Genomic DNA, 17,410 nt, shown 5'->3' with positions numbered 1-17,410 from the left:
GAGAACTGGTTTTTTAAAAAATGTTCTAACTTTACTTTGAAATGATTATAGATTCACAGGAGTTGCAAAGATAGTACAGAGAGGTACCGAGAGGTACCATGTACCTTCAACTGAGTTTCCTCCATTTAGTTACATCTGACATAATTGCGGTGTGATTATCAAAACCAGGATATCAAAATATCCAGTCTATCAAACCTGTGTAGATATATGTAAATGCCACTGTAACCAAAACGACCCCATCTCATCACCCAAAGGTCTCCCTCATGCCGCCATTTTGTCTCACCCGCCACCCTCCCTCCCACCACCTCTAACCCTTCGCAACCCCTAATCTGTTCTCCATTTCTACAGTTTTATAATTTTGAGAGTGTTACATAAATGGAATTGTGCAGTGTATGACCTTTTTCACTCAGTGTGATGCCCTTGAGACCATCCAAGTTGCATGAATCAGTAGTTCGTTCCTTTTTATTGCTGAATCGTATTTCTCGGTGTCGATGTACCACGGTTTGCTTAACCATCCACCTACTGAGGGACATTTTGGTTGTTTCCCCTTTCTGACTGTTACAAACAGAGCTGTCATAAACAGTCATTCAGAGAAGAGGTTTATTTTATTTCATAAATGCGTGGATGTCGAGATCACTTAGCTCGGTGGCCCCTTCATGCAGACGTGCTTTTGACCACCTCCTGTGTAACAGGGACCGGGCCAGGCATTAGGGAGGAAAATGAGAATAAGAAACCAAGCCTGCCTTGGGAAAACTCAAAGTACCTACTGCAGTGCAAAGGGGTAACTTCTAGTAGATGTGTAGACAAAGCACTCTAGATCCTGCAACAGGGGCCACTTGCTCAATGTGGGACAGGCAGGACATGCTTCACCGAAGAAGAGGCCTTTAGGCTATGCCTTAAAGGGGGTTAAGGGTTTTTTCTAGATTAAAAAAGGAAGAGCGTTCTGCCTAAGAAACAGCTTATCCACGTCTCTGGAGGTTTGAAAGGACATGGCAAGTCCAGGAAACAGTGAGTCACTTCAGACTTACTGCCTGCTCCAGGATGGGCATGTTAGCTAATTACTGTTCATTTATCTATTTACATCCATCCTTGAAAGTTACTTACTGAGAGGATTTAAGGCCGATGTCAATGAATTTTAAGATCCCTGCTAGGTTGGGGAGCAGAACACGACATCTACAGGTTTGACTCTTAAATCTTAAAGTGAAAAAGGCTCTGGAGAAGTTACGACCTTCTCAGCCAACATATGTGGTGGGCGATCTAGGGGATCATGCAGTGTCCCTCCTGGATTTAGGGACCTGCTTTCCTGAAATGTCCTGCACGGTTGAGGAGATGCCTGCTCACAGACACAGGCTGGGACTCTGTGATCTGTATTCTTTTCCAGCTGTATGTAGGTTCTTATGAAGAGCCCTTTCTCGGGGCTGCTGTGGAATTGCTATCCCTGAAGCGTGCGGAGGCCTTTGCTCTCAGAGTCGAGACATTTTGGAGGAATCGAGTGTGGCTTCTTTTCTGGTATAGGGACTCCCTCAACACAGGCTTGCCAGAAAGCCATTCAGCGTTTCCCAGTTCACCACCCCCACCCAACTGCCTACTCTGTTGTTGGAATTTTTTTTTTCAATGCTTAATTCTTTATTTAAAGAGAGAGCACAGTGGGGGAGGGACAGACAGAGAGACAGGGACTCAGAATCCGAAACAGGCTCCAGGCTCTGAGCTGTCAGCGCAGGGCCTGACGCAGGGCTCGAACTCTCGAACCGCAAGATCTTGACCAAAACCAAAGTTGGACGCTTAACTGACAGAGCCACCCAGGCGCCCCCTGTGGTTGGGATTTTTAATGGAGTCCTAGCATACATACGGAAGACCACACGAATCATAGGTGCACAGATTAGTGAATGTTTTTCAGGTGATTGCACCTGTGTAAGCAGCACCCAGATCCAGCATTAGAACACGACCAGCACCCCAGTCCCTCTCATGCCCCCTCCCAGTGACTACCGGGCAAAATGTAGAACAGAAAGAATTTCTTTGTTTGCTTATTTATTTTTTTTCCTATCCAGCACTGCTGCTGTAAATCACGGCATTAACATGTAAAAAGGGAGAAAAGGATTAGACTATTCCCAGAGCAATGCAGAAGCATTTGCTTAAAGTAAGGAGGCATCTGGGGGAGCCCGGGGAAGTTGGCAGCAGAGTAAAGGGAGATGGAAGTACAATCGGGTTCCATCTGGGGAGCTGGGAAGTGGAGGGAAGAAGAGGGAAGAGGCAAGCCAGGGGCTGCCTCATGCACCCCCGCCAGGGGTGCCCCCCACATTGGGCAGCCACGTCAGCAAAGGAGGACAAAGTTAAGTAGCAAGTCATAGCCGTGACTTAGCAGATGGAAGGAGGCCAGTCATTTGGAATATGAGTTCCCAGGACAGTCACCAGAACGAGGTGGAGTTGCTTGGCTTGGAGATTTTTAAGAACGCATCACCCACGCTATGTACTGCCACCGCCTCTTTTCAGGACTGATAATAATGAGTGTGACGATTTATCTCGTGGAGAAAAAGCACAGGCCTGTGAAGTCAGGAGACCCAGGTCTATGCCCCACTCTGCTTTATACGCTGTGTGGCGTTGGGGGGGAGTCACGCTGACTCTCTGAGCCCGTTTTCTCCTTTGTAAAAAAAAAAAAAAATGGGGATGATAAAACCTCACAAGTTTGTTGTGAGGATAAGTCAAAACTGCATTGTCAATTGAAAAGTACTGTGTGTTTTTAAGGCATTGTATTTGTTTTATATATAGCACTGTGATACTTGCAGCTTTCAAAGAGCTTTCTTTTCTTCGGGGGGCCCGAAACTGAATGTGATGAGCTCTGGGAACATGCCTCAGTCAGAGAGTTCTTTGAACCTGGAATTAACAGGACTCACACAGTTTGTAAGTTTGCAAGGAAAAATTAAAAAAATTATATCTGTATGAGTGATGATGGCTGAATAACATTCAAGAAAATAGGAGCAGAGCCATTGCGAGAATCAGTGGGAGAATATTCTGGAAGCCTCTCGTTAGTGCTTTGGCTTTCTAGAAAGGACAGGCCCCTATCAAGAGTAAAGAAACTATTTGTAAGTCCATTCTTCCCGCCTAGTTGCAGTTGAAGCCTTGGAACAGAGAGGGAGGGGCTTTGTACAGAGGGAATGAGTTCCCTCCATGTTTCTCACATCCCTTTCCCCCACCTACACATGCCGCCTGGACTTTAATACTTATATATTCCTTCTCTGAATTCCTCGGGGATAACCATCATGGCCCAGCTCTCTGAATTCTGCCACCGTGATGCAGCGGGTGCTCAGATTAGCTTTTTGAAAGCTACCACCATGAGCTGGAAAAGCATGGGCCTTGACATTAGGCAGATGTGATTTAGCACTCTAGTTTGACCAGCTACCGGCTGTGTGATCCTGTGCAGGTAACTTAACCTCTCTGAGCCTCAGACACCTCATCTGTAAGTGGACGCTCATGATACCTGCCTCTGGAGATGATAACCACATAGCAACCGCCTCACAATACACGTTTCGTAAAGAGAAGGTATTATTTTTAGAAGTCCTATTGATGCTTCCCATGTGTTAAAAAGAACAGGCGATACTTATCTGCTACCCAGCCTCTAATGGCCTGTAATAGTGACTCCTGTAATGCCATCTTATTTATTTCCAAGGGATGAATAGAACTAGGTTAGTTACTATACATGGCTGAACTGACCAGTGTAGGGTTTGTTTGTGTTGGTAATTACTGAGTAATTGATCAGGTTCTCATACTTCATTCCCTTCTAGGCATTAAGAAGGCTGATGGATACTTCCATTTTTAGTTTTTTGAGGAACTGCCATACTGTTTTCCTGATGGCTACACCGGTTACGTTCCCGCCAACAGTGCGTGAGGGTTCCAATTTCTCCATATCCTCACCACCACTTATTCTTACCTTTTTTTGTTTCTAGCCATCCTGACAGGTGTGAGTTGGTACCTCATTGTGGTTCTGCTTTCGCATTTCCCTGGTGATCAGTGATGATTGAGCATCTTTTCATGTGTCTGTTGCCTATCTAAATACCGTATGGTGCAATAATTCCACTTCTGTCCATATTTACCCAACAAAAGTGAAAACTCCAGTTCAAAAAGATATACACACCCTCTATGTTTATTGCAGCATTATCCCCAACAGCTAAGATATGGAAGTAACCCAGTGTCCACCGATGGATAAATAGATAAAGAAGATTGTGTGTGTGTGTGTGTGTGTGTGTGTGTGTGTGTGTGTGTGTGAGTGATGGAATATTACTCAGCCATAAAAATGATGAGGTCTTACCATTTGTGAGAACACAGATAGGCCTAGAGGCTATGATGCTAAATGAAATAAGTCAGACGGAAACAAATACTACACGATTTTATTCATATGTGGAATCTAAAAAACAAATCAACAACAAAAACAGAGACTCACATATAGAGCAGAAACTCATGGTTGCCAGAGGAGACGAGGGTGGGGGGATGGGTGAAATGTGTGAAGGGGATTAAGAGGTACAAACTTCCAGTTACAAAAAAAATTTACATCATAGGGATGAAAAGTACAGCATGGGGAATATAGTCAATAATATTATAATAACTTTTTATGGTGACAGATAGTGACTACCCTTCTCGTGGTGAGCATTTCATAAAATATTGTCAAATCACTGTGCTATACACTTGAAACTAATGTAATATTATATGTCAACTACATTTGCATGACAAAATAAATGGAAATTAAAATTTTTTTTAATTTAAAAAAAGAAGGCTGGTTGATTTAGGGCATCTGTAATAAATGAATTCGATTGACTGCTCTAGATTTGATCAGTTGATTGCCCATCATAAGAGCTGGGAGAAAAATATCCATCATGAATCAAACTTCTAACCCATCAATTTAGTTGACCCTATAGAAAGCCGTTTTTTCTCTCTGTCGGGGTCTGGGCAGCAGGAGACTGAGTGTGCCAGTCCCGAGCTTTGGGGGCCAGGGGTGACTGACACAGGGAAGGAAGTGAGCCAGAGCTCGCTGGCCAGGAGGACCATGCAGCTACCATGGACAGAGCCAGGGAGGCCTGGACAGGTCCAGGGAAGAGCCAGGTCTGGTGGTACAGCAGAGGCCGAGGCTCAGTGAAGGAGTGACAGTGAGATGTCAGGCAATGAGAGAGACACTTCAGCGAGATGGGAGAGACCAGGGTATAGGGACAGGCCCTCTCCTGACCAGAGGAGGGTGTCATTGGTGGGAAATTTATAGATGTTGGAGGCACACAGTTGTAGCAAACAGCAAAACAGATGTCCAGGGCTTTTATTTACACATCTATTTCAGAATGAGATTTGGGATAGTTTGTACTGGGGTCGGAGGTTTGGTGAAACAGCTTCTTGCCCTGGTTCTGGTTCTGATGGGTCGCGATTTAGTCCCAACAAAGCAAATCTCTAATGAACAGGTGGGAACAGGCCTCTGTGGGTACCTGGCTAACGTGGGAGCCCAGGGCAGAGGAGTGGTAACTTCATAACTTTTAAAACTTTAATGGAAAACTACGAACCAGGATGTTCATTTGGCCAGAGATCAGGACGGGAACCAGAAGGAAGCAAGTCCTGGCACGTAGACCAGAGGGAGGGTGAGAGTCCAGACCCAAACAGGGAGCAGAGCAGGGCAAACAAGAAAATTACTTGGCATTAATTACATTCACAATGTCATACAACCATCATCACTGTTTCTAAAACTTTCCTTTTTATCACCCCAGACAGGAACTCTGTACCCATTATGTAGTAACTTTTCATCCCCCTCCCCCCAGCCCCGGGTAACCTCTTACAGGTTCTCTGTCTCTGTGCCTTAGCCTTTCCTCGATATTTCATACAAGTGGAATCATACAATATTTGTCCTTTTGTGTCTGGCTCATTTCACCAGCACACTGTTTTCTAGGTTCATCCATGTTATGGCAGGCATCACAGCTTTATTTTTTTTTTTTTACTTTTTTTATGTGGGAAGATACACAAAACATAAAATTTACCATTTTAGCCCCTTTTAAGTATACCACTTAGTAGAAATAAGTACACTCACATTGACGTCGTCACTATCTGTCTCCAGAACTATTTTCAGCTTCCTGAACTGAAAGTTCACACACCTACTGAACAATAACTCCCCATCCTTTCTTCCCCCCACCACCCTGCCCTGACCGCTGGCAACCATTGTTCTTTCTGTTGCTATGAATGTGCCTGTTCTAAGTACCTCTTATTTGTCCTTTTGTGTATGACTTACTTCACTTGGTGTAACGTCTTCAAGGGTCATTCATGTGTCAGAATTTCCTTCCTTTTTAAGACTGAATAACGTTCCATTGTATGTGTAGACCATTCTGTTTATCCATTCATCCATCAGCCGATACTAGGGTTCCTCAATTTTCTGGCTGTTGGAGATAATACTGCTATGAACGTGAGTATATAAATATCTGTTTGAGTCCCCGCATTCAGTCGTGTTGGGTATAAGCCGAGGAATGGAATTGCCGGATCAAATGGAAATTCTATGCTTCATTTTTGAGGAGCCCCCCAAATATTTTCCAGAGTGGCTGCACCATTTTTCATCCCTACCAGCAATGTGTGAGAGTTCCAGTTCCTCCACATCCTTACCAACATTTGTTAGTTATTTTATTTATTTATTTATTTTTTTTTAATTTATTTTTTTTTTTTTAATTTTTTTTTCAACGTTTTTTTATTTATTTTTGGGACAGAGAGAGACAGAGCATGAACGGGGGAGGGGCAGAGAGAGAGGGAGACACAGAATCGGAAACAGGCTCCAGGCTCCGAGCTGTCGGCACAGAGCCCGACGCGGGGCTCGAACTCACGGACCGCGAGATCGTGACCTGGCTGAAGTCGGACGCTTAACCGACTGCGCCACCCAGGCGCCCCTATTTATTTATTTTTTAATAATCACCATCCTCATGGGTGTGAAGTGGTCAGATGTGTTTCTTATTTCTCTCTGGAGTTTGCAAATCAAAAGAAGCAAGGCTTCTTTGTTGAAGAATGGCTGAAGTTGAGAGTCCTACTGATTAAGAAGCTTTGTGAGGAGAGAAAGTAGCCAGTGTGTTAAAAACCCAGTCAGAACTGGTGAAAACCCCCAGGTCAGGAGCTTCCTGGCTGTGTGCCCCCTGAAGCTCTTAGGGACCTCAGTTTCTTCATGTGTAAAGCGGGAATAATAATATCCATCTCAAAAATTTCGGGTGAGATTAAAAATCAGCTATTGATAACACTTTGCATCTGGTAGGTCATACCAACTGTCATAACAGATAAACCCTTAAATCTCCTGGCTTTACACAACTGAACTATATTTCTCATTCAACTCAAGCCCCCAGAGGGTGTTCCTGATAAGTGGGCAGCCTTCCATAATGTTGTTTGAGGGCCTAGGCTTCTTCCGGCTCTTAAAAATGTCCTCCTAGTGGCCCGGAATGGGAGAAAAACATGGCGGATCAGACACAGGAGGCTGTGAGAGCGACACACAGTATTTCTCCTCATGATTCCATTGGCTAGCACCCAGTCACATGCCTGCACCTACCTGCCTACCTGCCAGCAGGGTACTGTGCACCCAAGCAGATGAGGAAACGGGTTTGGTGATCCGTTAGCCACACCGCCACATTATTAAATTATTAATCATTGTCACACATATCTTTCACGTGTGCTGGAAAAACGATTAGCGTGTGAAGCCCTGGCAAGTCTGTTACGGGACAACTGATCGTGCACGTGGAAGTCTGACTAGCACCTAGTCATAAGGGTGTCGGCTCCCTTAGAACTAAAAGGGTCGGGGGCGCCTGGGTGGCTCAGTCGGTTAAGCGCCCGACTTCGGCTCAGGTCACGATCTCGCGGTCCGTGAGTTCGAGCCCCGCGTCGGGCTCTGGGCAGATGGCTCAGAGCCTGGAGCCTGTTTCCAATTCTGTGTCTCCCTCTCTCTCTGCCCCTCCCCCGTTCATGCTCTGTCTCTCTCTGTCTCAAAAATAAATAAACGTTAAAAAAAAAAATTTAAAAAAAAAAAAAAAAAAAAAAAACTAAAAGGGTCGGCCCCTGGAGTGCGTGTCCAGGATGGCGGTCCCGTCTGGCACCTCCAGGTGGGGCACGCTCAGGACTGTTATGGATTCGCCGAGCTCGTTCCCCTCTGGAGTCTGGAAGGAGTCTCTGTCCTCCACTCGGCCTCGGGCTTTGGCAGAGGAACCACTGTTCGGCAAGACTGATGGAAATTCGGACAGAGGACGCGAGGAATTAAGGGCCTTTGGGCAAAGCCCAGTTGGCCGCTGAGGCAGCAGAGGTGTCGTCTGAAGAGAGAAGGTGAAGGAGGAGGCACAGTTTGAGCTAATAAATCTGGAGGGATTACCAGCTACTAATGAACCCAGGGAGATTTGCAATCACCGCCTAATAGAAAAGATAAAATCACCCTAATCTGTTGCCAGAGACTACAGATGGGCCCGGTGCCAAAGGAAGGAGCTGCAGCCTCTGGGGAGAAGCGTAGAGAGTTAAGGTTAAGGGTCACGAGTGGTGAAATGTCAGCGAAAGGCAGGAAATAGTTGGGCCCTGGGCTGGCAGGTGTCGGTGGCATGGCTGGCTGGGTGCCGTGATCACCGATGCACTGTGGTGCCCCAGGCCGGGCCTACACCTTGGTGCTCCTGGTCCCACCATTGTGCCGGAGGGCAGACTGCCATTTGTGGGGTGTAGAGAGAGGCCACGGCCACCGCAGAGTTCTTCCCTTGGGGAATCTAGAGAGAAGGGGCTGGGTGCTGGCCGTGCCATGTTGGGAGACATGGGGAGGGTTTGCAGCGGCAGGAGCCCTCGTCAGATAGAGGACAGGCCAGAGAAGCAGCTATGACTTCTAGTTATAGCCCTGCTGTGAACTAGCTGAGTGACACAGCAGTAATGATGGTTGACTTAGTGAATACTTTCCACACTCAAGGCTCTGTCATTAGTGCTTCTCAGTTATTCTCTCACGTAAACCTCAAGACCATTCAAGCGGGAGGCACCGCTTTATTCCCATTTTAGGGATGAGCTAGGGGAGGCTCCTAAAACTCAAGGTAGTAGAGCCAGGTCATGATCCCAGGTGGTTCTAGCACTTAACCACTTCATTCTATCACATTTGTGCCCCCGTCAGGCTTGACTTCCTCATCTATAAAATGATGAGGTTGTGGGCACCTGGGTGGCTCCGTGGTTGAGCGGCCGACTTTGGCTCAGGTCATGACCTCACAGTTGGTGGGTTCGAGCCCCGCGTCGGGCTCTGTGCTGACAGCTGGGAGCCTGGAGCCTGCTTCGGATTCTGTGTCTCCCTCTCTCTCTGCCCCTTCCCCACTCACGCTCTGTCTCTCAACATAAATAAATAAATAAACAAACATTAAAAAACATTTTTTTTTTTAATGATGAAGTTGTATTAGGTGATCTCTTGGGGTCTTTCCAGCTCTGAACTTGTTTTATCCTACACCCTGCCAGGGGCATTCCACATCACAGCACCCTCAGATTGAGAATGTTTCCTGGAGGTGAGGGAGAATGACCATGAACTTGGAGGGCCTGCATGGCCCACGAGAGCAGTTTCTGTTCAGCCAACAGCTCCTCGGCTTCCCAAAGAGTAGCCAGGTCCCAATGAGTCCTTGCAAGGAATAACCCTTCTAAGCCCCTGTCTCTGTCTTGTTTGGGCAGAATGAATATATGCAGCCAGTTTTTCTCCTCCGAGTTCATTTTTACTGTCAAGCAGACCAAGCCTATGTTTATTCTTCTAAAGGTCTATCAGAGAGATTAAGGAATTGGAATTGCTGAAATGATTACAGAAAGGGGAGCCAGGGCAGACAGGGAGGAAGAAAACCATTGATTCCAGAGGAAGTGCTCACTGTCCGTCCCTTCTGATCCTTGCTTTGGTGAGCCAACCCTCCCTGTCTTTTTTCAGATCTTACTTAAATGTCACTTCCTCAGGGGGGTCTCCCCTGATACCTTCCCAGCACCCTGTGTTCCGTTCACAGAACATATTTGTGAAGGACGTGGAACTCCTCAGTGGGCTGCCAGTAAACATTATTCCCTTCCCTTCCTTCTTTCCTGCTTCTCTGTTGGGTATGTCCATCCTTAAACCTCAGTTTCCCAATTTATTGCCTTTAGTTTCATCAGAGCTAATATCAGAAACCTTTCACAATTGGCTTCTCACCTAGTTAGAATGACAGTTCCCACGGTGCTCAAGCGTCTTCTGTAGCTTAGTCTTTTACCAAAAGCACACACCGTACGGGTACACACTCTTGCACACACACACATGCACACACAGAGCTAGCCAGCAGCTAACAATCCATCAGTCAGACAACTTTCTAGTGCCAGAGCAATTGATTCTAAAGTGTAGTTCATTGCAAAATTATTAAGTCAATCTACATACTTCACCTTTATTGAGCCTTCTAGAAGAACTACCCTGCATAATACAGTACACTTTGGTGAATAAATATGTTTTTAGTGTAACTAGGAAAGGAGTAATGGAGTGGAAGCTCCCCATGTGTCTGTCTGAACCTCCATTGTACCACCCCCCTCCAAAGCCAACCCTATGACGTAGCGGGTCCGGCAGTATCGAATGTCTCCTGGGCACACACGCGGGTATGCCAGCATCTTAAGGAGAAGCTCTTAACTCCAAAATTGTGCTCTCTGGCTGCTGACCCCCCTGTGCCTGTGCTCTGAGCTAGGTCGCTGGTACGGAGGGGGTGTATTCAGAAAGAGGAATGGCAGGGAGAATTGGAAGGAGATTTAGGAGGTATTGACTGAAGAGTTATTCGTTGCAATTGCACTTGGGGAGACTGTGGCTGACTGCTGGAAGCCCCTTGGCCCGAGTTATAGGATTATAAAGTGGTTAGTCAGCCGTGATTTAGCGACTTACCTTTGGAAAATGCTAAAATCGACTATACTTATTCGGCAGAGATTTATTAAGTGCCTACTGTATGCTGGGGAATCCAAGCAGCTGCGTGGTGGGGCTTGAAGAGCTCTGTTTGTAATTGCGAGGTATGGAAGGCCAGAGGAGGGGAGCATTTGGTGCTTCTTCGGGAGCGTGAAGAAAGGTTTACAGATATGGCTTCCTTTCATCGTGTTTTAAAGGATGGTGAGAAATGAGAATGGCTGAGGGATACGTAGGCAGAGGTAAGGCATGAGTCTGAGCAAGGGTGTGGGGGCAGCAATGCGGCTGGAGCGAGGGAGGGGGGTGGAGACAGATGGAACCAGAGCCAGCAAAGCCAGGTTTGGGTCAGATGACATCCCATCTGCCCCACAGAGTTGATGGACTTTTTAACATTGGCGTTGGCAGGCCCAGGGTCTTGTCTTGGCTGTCCCACCAACTGACCATGTGTGTACCCTTGAACAAGTCCTTCCTCCCCTGGCAATAAACTAGAGGGTCTCCAGAGATCTCTCGACTCTGAAATGCTGTTGACTTCATGAATTGGACTCCATTTATATGATAATGGCTGAGTGACTTCTCCTGACCAGCATGTTTACCACGTGAAGTAGGTGATTTTCCTCCACACGGCTTTTCAGTGTCTCTGTCCGCCTTGCATATCTCTCCCGTGGCCCCCACAGGCCAGGTCCCCACAGTGGGACCGAGCACCCCTGACTCTTGAGCTGTGCGGCTCTCTTACTTTCCCTTGCCCGGAAGTAGCCATCCTGTCCCCTGTGCCCAGCCTGCTTCCCCAATGGATGACGGGCCTCCCCGGTCTCAAAACTCAGTTTGTGCCAATATGGTAATGGATGAGGATAGCATCGAATTTGGGGACCGTTGAGAGCATCTGGCTAAATCTTGTCATTTCACAGTTGTGGACATAACTGAGGAGGGAGTTATGACTCACCTGAGCTCTCCTAGTGAGAGCCAGGAGTGGGGACCGGAGGTCCCCCGGCCCGCAGGCCCACACGTTCACTGGATCAGCACTGACGGAGGACTCACTGTGTCAGGGATGCAACAATGAATAAAGTTCCGTCATCGAGGAGGTCACACTAGATGGAGAGATAAACCCAAGTAAATTATTGTAAGTGAACAGGTTAAATAAAGCGAGGAAGATCTTCCCAGGGCGTTATGGGACCATCAAACAAGGCGCCCTTGGCCTAGCCCGACAGCTTCAGGGAAAGCTTCCTGGAGGAGGCTGCACCCCAGGGGCCTTTAAAGAATCTCTGGGGATTAGCCAGGTGGAGAAGGGGGATGGGCAGGACGTTCTATCTAAATGAAGGATACACACAGTTTAATGCCTTAGACAACATTTGCTTTTTAACCAAGGCCTTAACCAAGGAAGCAGATAATGTGGAAAATTGTGAAGTTGGTGAGGAAGGTGTTTTGGGGTGGGGAGAACCTTTCAGAGCCTTCATTCCTCACACAGGCAGCCAGCTTTGCTGTCCTGTGTAAGGCGGGCGGAGAGGGGAGGTTGAGTCCCAAGTGGACCCGAGTTAACACCTCGAGTGCGGACGTAGCTTGTCACACATGCCTGAGACACTTGAGGCTCACGTGGATAGCTGTCAACAGTTGTCCCCCTGCAAGGTGATGGGCACTACTGACCTAAGGAGAGAAGTGAAGCCAGGGCTGCCTGGGGAAAAGTAGGGAGATTGGGCCGGTCCTATAGTGGGGTGGCCCTGATGTGCTCATGAAGCCAGCTACTTGTAAGTATCCGATGGACGAACGATTCTGCCCCGTTCCTTGTCGTGAAGCAGGCTCAGCCTGGACTGGCAGAGTGGCCCGTCCTCTGCTCTTCTTTATTGGCAGGACCTTCAAAGCCTGAGCCCTGGGGAAGGAAAGCCGCAGGCGGCTGTGGTGGCCGTCAAGGGGGCAGATGACAGAAGGCACGGGTCCAGACCCGACTCAAGGTACCAGGTGGTGTAGATTAACTTCAGCTGGAGCTCCAGCAGCCCTGGGCCGGCAGGACTCGTGTCTAATACTCAGTCCTCCTGTGTTACTGCTGCTCTTCAGATGGCCACCCCTGCCTCGGAGCTTCTGAAACTTCCTCTCTCCTCACTCTTGACCGTACCCGGTAGGGGGCTACGGACCAGGAGGCGTTTGAATCGAGCCACGGCCTGCCTGGGCTGCAGATGTGTGGCTATGCTCACCAAGTCACGTTGGGCGAGAACCTTCCCCTTGGCCAGCCCGGGTGACCGAGAGAGTCATCCCGAGCTGCCTAGGAGGCTTCTCCAAGAACTACCATATTTGAGATATGCCGCTCGTGTTTCTTCATCTGCTGTCTACCCAAAGCAAGAGTTGGTCTCAGCCGGGGCTGATTAATCGGTATATCTGAGGGGGCGGTGGGGGAATGAGGCACTGTGGTCAATTATCCTGGAAGAACCAGGCACCGGTAGCAGGGATGCGGGATCATTGAAACTGGAAATGACCCAGTTAGGCCTTTATCCCAGAGCTTGGGTTGGGGGAGGAGCCCGGCATCTGGGCTTCGCCCTGGGGTCTGGTTTTTAAAGCTGAGTCAGGAGCTTCCAGATGCACTTGAATCCTTACCACGTGGGGCAGGGGATGCAAGAGTGGAATGAATATTGCCAGGAAAATCGATGGAAACCGGAGAAGCATTCGATAGGGGGTTTTGAGACCCTAGCGGAGGCGGAAAAAACTGCTTCGCATCGGAGGAGCCAATTATCAGACAACCCCTTTGCTGATGTTTGACAAACAGCATGACAGTGAACGTGGGTCCCGCGGGGCTCCCAGAACTAAGGTTGAGATATTTGTGTATCATCCGTTTAACAGTAATTGAAAGTTGTTCCCTCTGTCTGCCCCTACACGCATACCCACACACGCGCACACGCTCATCTACGCCTGTGTGTGTCGCCGACTGGGTGCACCAGACTGTGCATATGAAATCAATCAAATTGAAATAAGAAGTAGACCCTGGGGACTCCTCTGGTTTAGAATCTCTAGAAACGTAATGGAAATGGACCCCTGTGACTGCCCAGGCCTTCTGTGCAATAGAGCTTTGGGAGAAAGGAAGACTTGCCTTGCCCTCTGTCACAAATTTGTTAACGATTCAGAAGTGCCATTAATTCAGTGAGAGAGGAATCGGCCTCCCCTTCTGTCCGGTGACCCAGTAGTCCCCGGTCATGTCCAATCACGGGTCTGATCATAAAAACCTACCCATTTACAGGGCGGCCTGGGTGGCTCAGTCGGTTAAGCATCCAACTCTTGATATTGGCTCAGGTCATGATGTCACATGGTTGTGACATGGAACTCTAAGTCGATCTGGGCACTGACAGCGGGGAGCCTTCTTGGGATTCTCTCTTTGCCGCTTCCCCCCCCCCTCACGCGCAGGCACTTTCTCTGTCTCTCTCTCAAAATAAGTAAATATTTAAAAAAAAAATCTACCCGCTTCCATAGCTGGCAATGAAATAGTGATCGCTTCCTGATTCTGAGTACCACCCATGTGCAGACACCGTTCTAAGCATTACGTCCAGGATCTTGAGTCCTCAGAATATCACCACCAGATAGGTGTTCCAGTTCTACGAAGCAGGAAAGTGAGAACCAGAGAAGTTTGAGAGCCCGGTCTGGGGTCCTTCAATCAACATGTGCTGAGCTTGTGGAGCTGAGAATTTGCCCGTGACCTCCCAGCCCACACCTTGTCCTTATCACACTGATCTTTATTGCTTTTTCCGTGCTGTATTAATTTTCTGTTGCTGTGCAACAAATAACTCCAAAGCAGCTTAAAATAACCCCGGTTATTAGCTCACAGTTCTGTAGGTCACATGTCCAGCATGGCATGGCTGGGCTCTCGGCTCGGGCTGAAATCGAGATGGTGGCTGGCCATTTTCTCATCCGCAGTTCGGGGACCTCTTCCAGGCTCATTTCTGTTGTCAGGATTCATGTCCTTGTGGTTACAGGACTGAAATCTCTGTTTTCTTCCCAGCTCTTGGCTGGGGATTGCTCTCAGCATTCAGAGGCCACTCTCTGGTCCTCTGTGACATCCCGATCTCATCTCACTAACAGAACCTCCTCCTATGTCAGCCTTTCTCACACTTGCAATCTCTGTGACTTCCTTGTCTGTAACCAGCCAGAGAAAACTGGTTTTTTTTTTTTTTTTTTTTTTAACGTTTTATTTATTTTTGAGACAGAGAGAGACAGAGCATGAACGGGGGAGGGGCAGAGAGAGAGAGGGAGACACAGAATCCAAAGCAGGCTCCAGGCTCTGAGCCATCAGCCCAGAGCCCGACGCAGGGCTTGAACTCACGGACAGCGAGATCGTGACCTGAGCTGAAGTCGGCCGCTTAACCGACTGAGCCACCCAGGCGCCCCAAGAGAAAACTGTTTTTAAAGTGCTCAAGTGCTTAGGTCAGAACCACCTGGATAATCTGTGCCTTATAACATAACATAATCATGGAAGTAGAACCCATCATAGCCCCAGTCCTGACGAGAGAGAGAGAGAGTGAGTGAGTGAGTTGTGGGATGGGGGGGGACTCTTGGGGGGCCACCTTCCAATCCTCCCTACCACGCTGCCAACCTTGTATGTTGGTTTATTTCTTTTGCCATCTGTCCCCGCCATTACCTGCTGAAAGGATAGACAAGAGATACAGCCGTGGAACCAGGAAGAAGGGACTGGAGAGTCTTGGGACAGGAAATGACGTATCTCCTGAGAGGTGATACAGCCAGGTTCTCCTTGCTGGCCCGCTGCAGGGCTCTGGGCAGGGAGCACCCCAGTCCCTGCTGGTGGTCCGTAAACCAGCCCCAGAGAGAAGATTGAGAGCCGGAGAGGGAAACTGAGGCCACTTGGCACTGCATTCGCACCACAGGAGCTCCTGGTCCTGAGGAATTTGGGCCCTGCTGAGAAGAATGTTTGCGGTTTACTGAATGTTTGGAAAGCATAGGGAGTCTGAGAATAAAAGACGTTATGGCAAATCGTATTATTATTATTATTACATTATAAGTGCTATTGTATTACAAGCACCATTAGGAGTATCAAGTAATGTTATTATTAAGCAATCCAGCTTCTCTGTCACCAGCATCAGGCTCCACTCAGTGTCAGAGGCATCAGCAGCTCAATTAATCACCATCCGAGGCTCCCCCCAGCCCCGTCTTTGCGGTTCTGACACCTCACGTTCCCAGCCCAGCAGTGAACGTGACATCTGCCCAACCGGGTGAAGCCTCCGGCAATAACCCCCCTGGATTTCAAAACTGGATTTATCTTGCCCAGGAGTTAAGATCTTCTGGAAACCATTCCAGATGCTCTCTCTTGCTTGCAATCCTTCAGTAGCTCCCCATTACCCTCAGGATAAAGTCCAAAGCAGCCTCTTACGAACCTCCCTCTCTGGGCTTTACCCTGCCCTGTTCCCCACCACCCATAGCCCGCCCCAGCCAGACTGAGAGACGTACAGTTCCCTGAATTTATCACACACCCTCGCTCCTGGGGCTCCGGGCTCCTCCTCCCATCTCTCCATCCGGGTGGCTCCTGCTCTTCCGTCAGGCCTTGTCTTGCAACCAGCCCTCAGCTTAGGAAAATCCACAGAAATTCTGATACAAGGGACCCCCTTGATCCGTACCCCTAGCACTTGTACTGACCAACTGTCTGGGACTCGCCTCCGGCTTGCCACCGAGTAGGTATATATAGACCTTGAAGACAGCGACAGGCTTTGTTGTGTATCTAGTGCCTAGTGGGATGTGTCATCTATAGGAGATGCTCATATCTTTTGTGCGACGAATGAGGTAAAAATGGCCCAGATCTGAAAGTCTCCTGGTATTACAGTTCCCTCCCCTGTGGGAAACAGTCTGAGAGCCCGGTGGCCTGGGTTCTGGTCCTGCCTTAGTCACATTCGTCCTGACTGATCTTGAGCATGTCAGAGACAGCGAGAGTCCCAGCCGCTGCGGGAGCCCATCGTTTTGGTCCTGCTGCAGAGATGCCGAGGGGCAGAGTCAGTAGGAGGCCAGGGCTACGGATTGACCGCATCACTCACCTTCCTCAGAATCTCCTTATGTCCCTTGTGAAAGGGATGCCTCGAGTCTCTACGTGCCTGAGGCTAATGAGTTGGGACCTGGGAAGAGGCAGGTTTAGCGCCTGATGTGGAGACGGGAGGCCTGATCAATGGATCCTGAGTGCAGGGGACCTCAGAAGTAAGGAATCGATGTCTGATAAAGGAAGCAGACCTGCAGAGAAGCAGTAGCAATCCCCAGCCTAAGGGGAGAGCACAGTGTCCACTATTTCTCATGTCAGTTTGACCCACGGAGGTTTCAGCTTCACAGTTGATAACCACTTATTGAGTCCCAGAGGCACAGAACAGATTTCTAAGTGCAAAACGAAGACGGTCACGGCTGCTGGGGTGGAAATAGGAAGGTCTTTCCCCCTAGCCTCTGCCTTCCTCTTCCTGGGAGCAAATGACCAAAGGCTTTGGAAAGGCGATCCCACCCTGATGGGTGTTTACAGGTGAACGTTAATTCATTTAACGAGTGTATATTGAGCATTTGCTAAACACAGGCATGGGG

At 48.4% G+C, this 17,410-nt stretch overlaps 1 protein-coding gene across 1 annotated transcript in view; it reads left to right on the top strand.

Moving 5' to 3' along the window:
- GRIK4 (glutamate ionotropic receptor kainate type subunit 4) overlaps positions 1 to 17,410 on the top strand; it is a 429,733-nt gene that overhangs the window by 284,498 nt on the left and 127,825 nt on the right.

Source organism: Panthera onca, chromosome D1 (assembly GCF_046562875.1).
Source record: "Panthera onca isolate mPanOnc1 chromosome D1, mPanOnc1 haplotype 2, whole genome shotgun sequence".
Taxonomy (NCBI): Eukaryota; Metazoa; Chordata; class Mammalia; order Carnivora; family Felidae; genus Panthera; species Panthera onca.
This window is presented reverse-complemented; position numbering and strand designations above follow the sequence as displayed.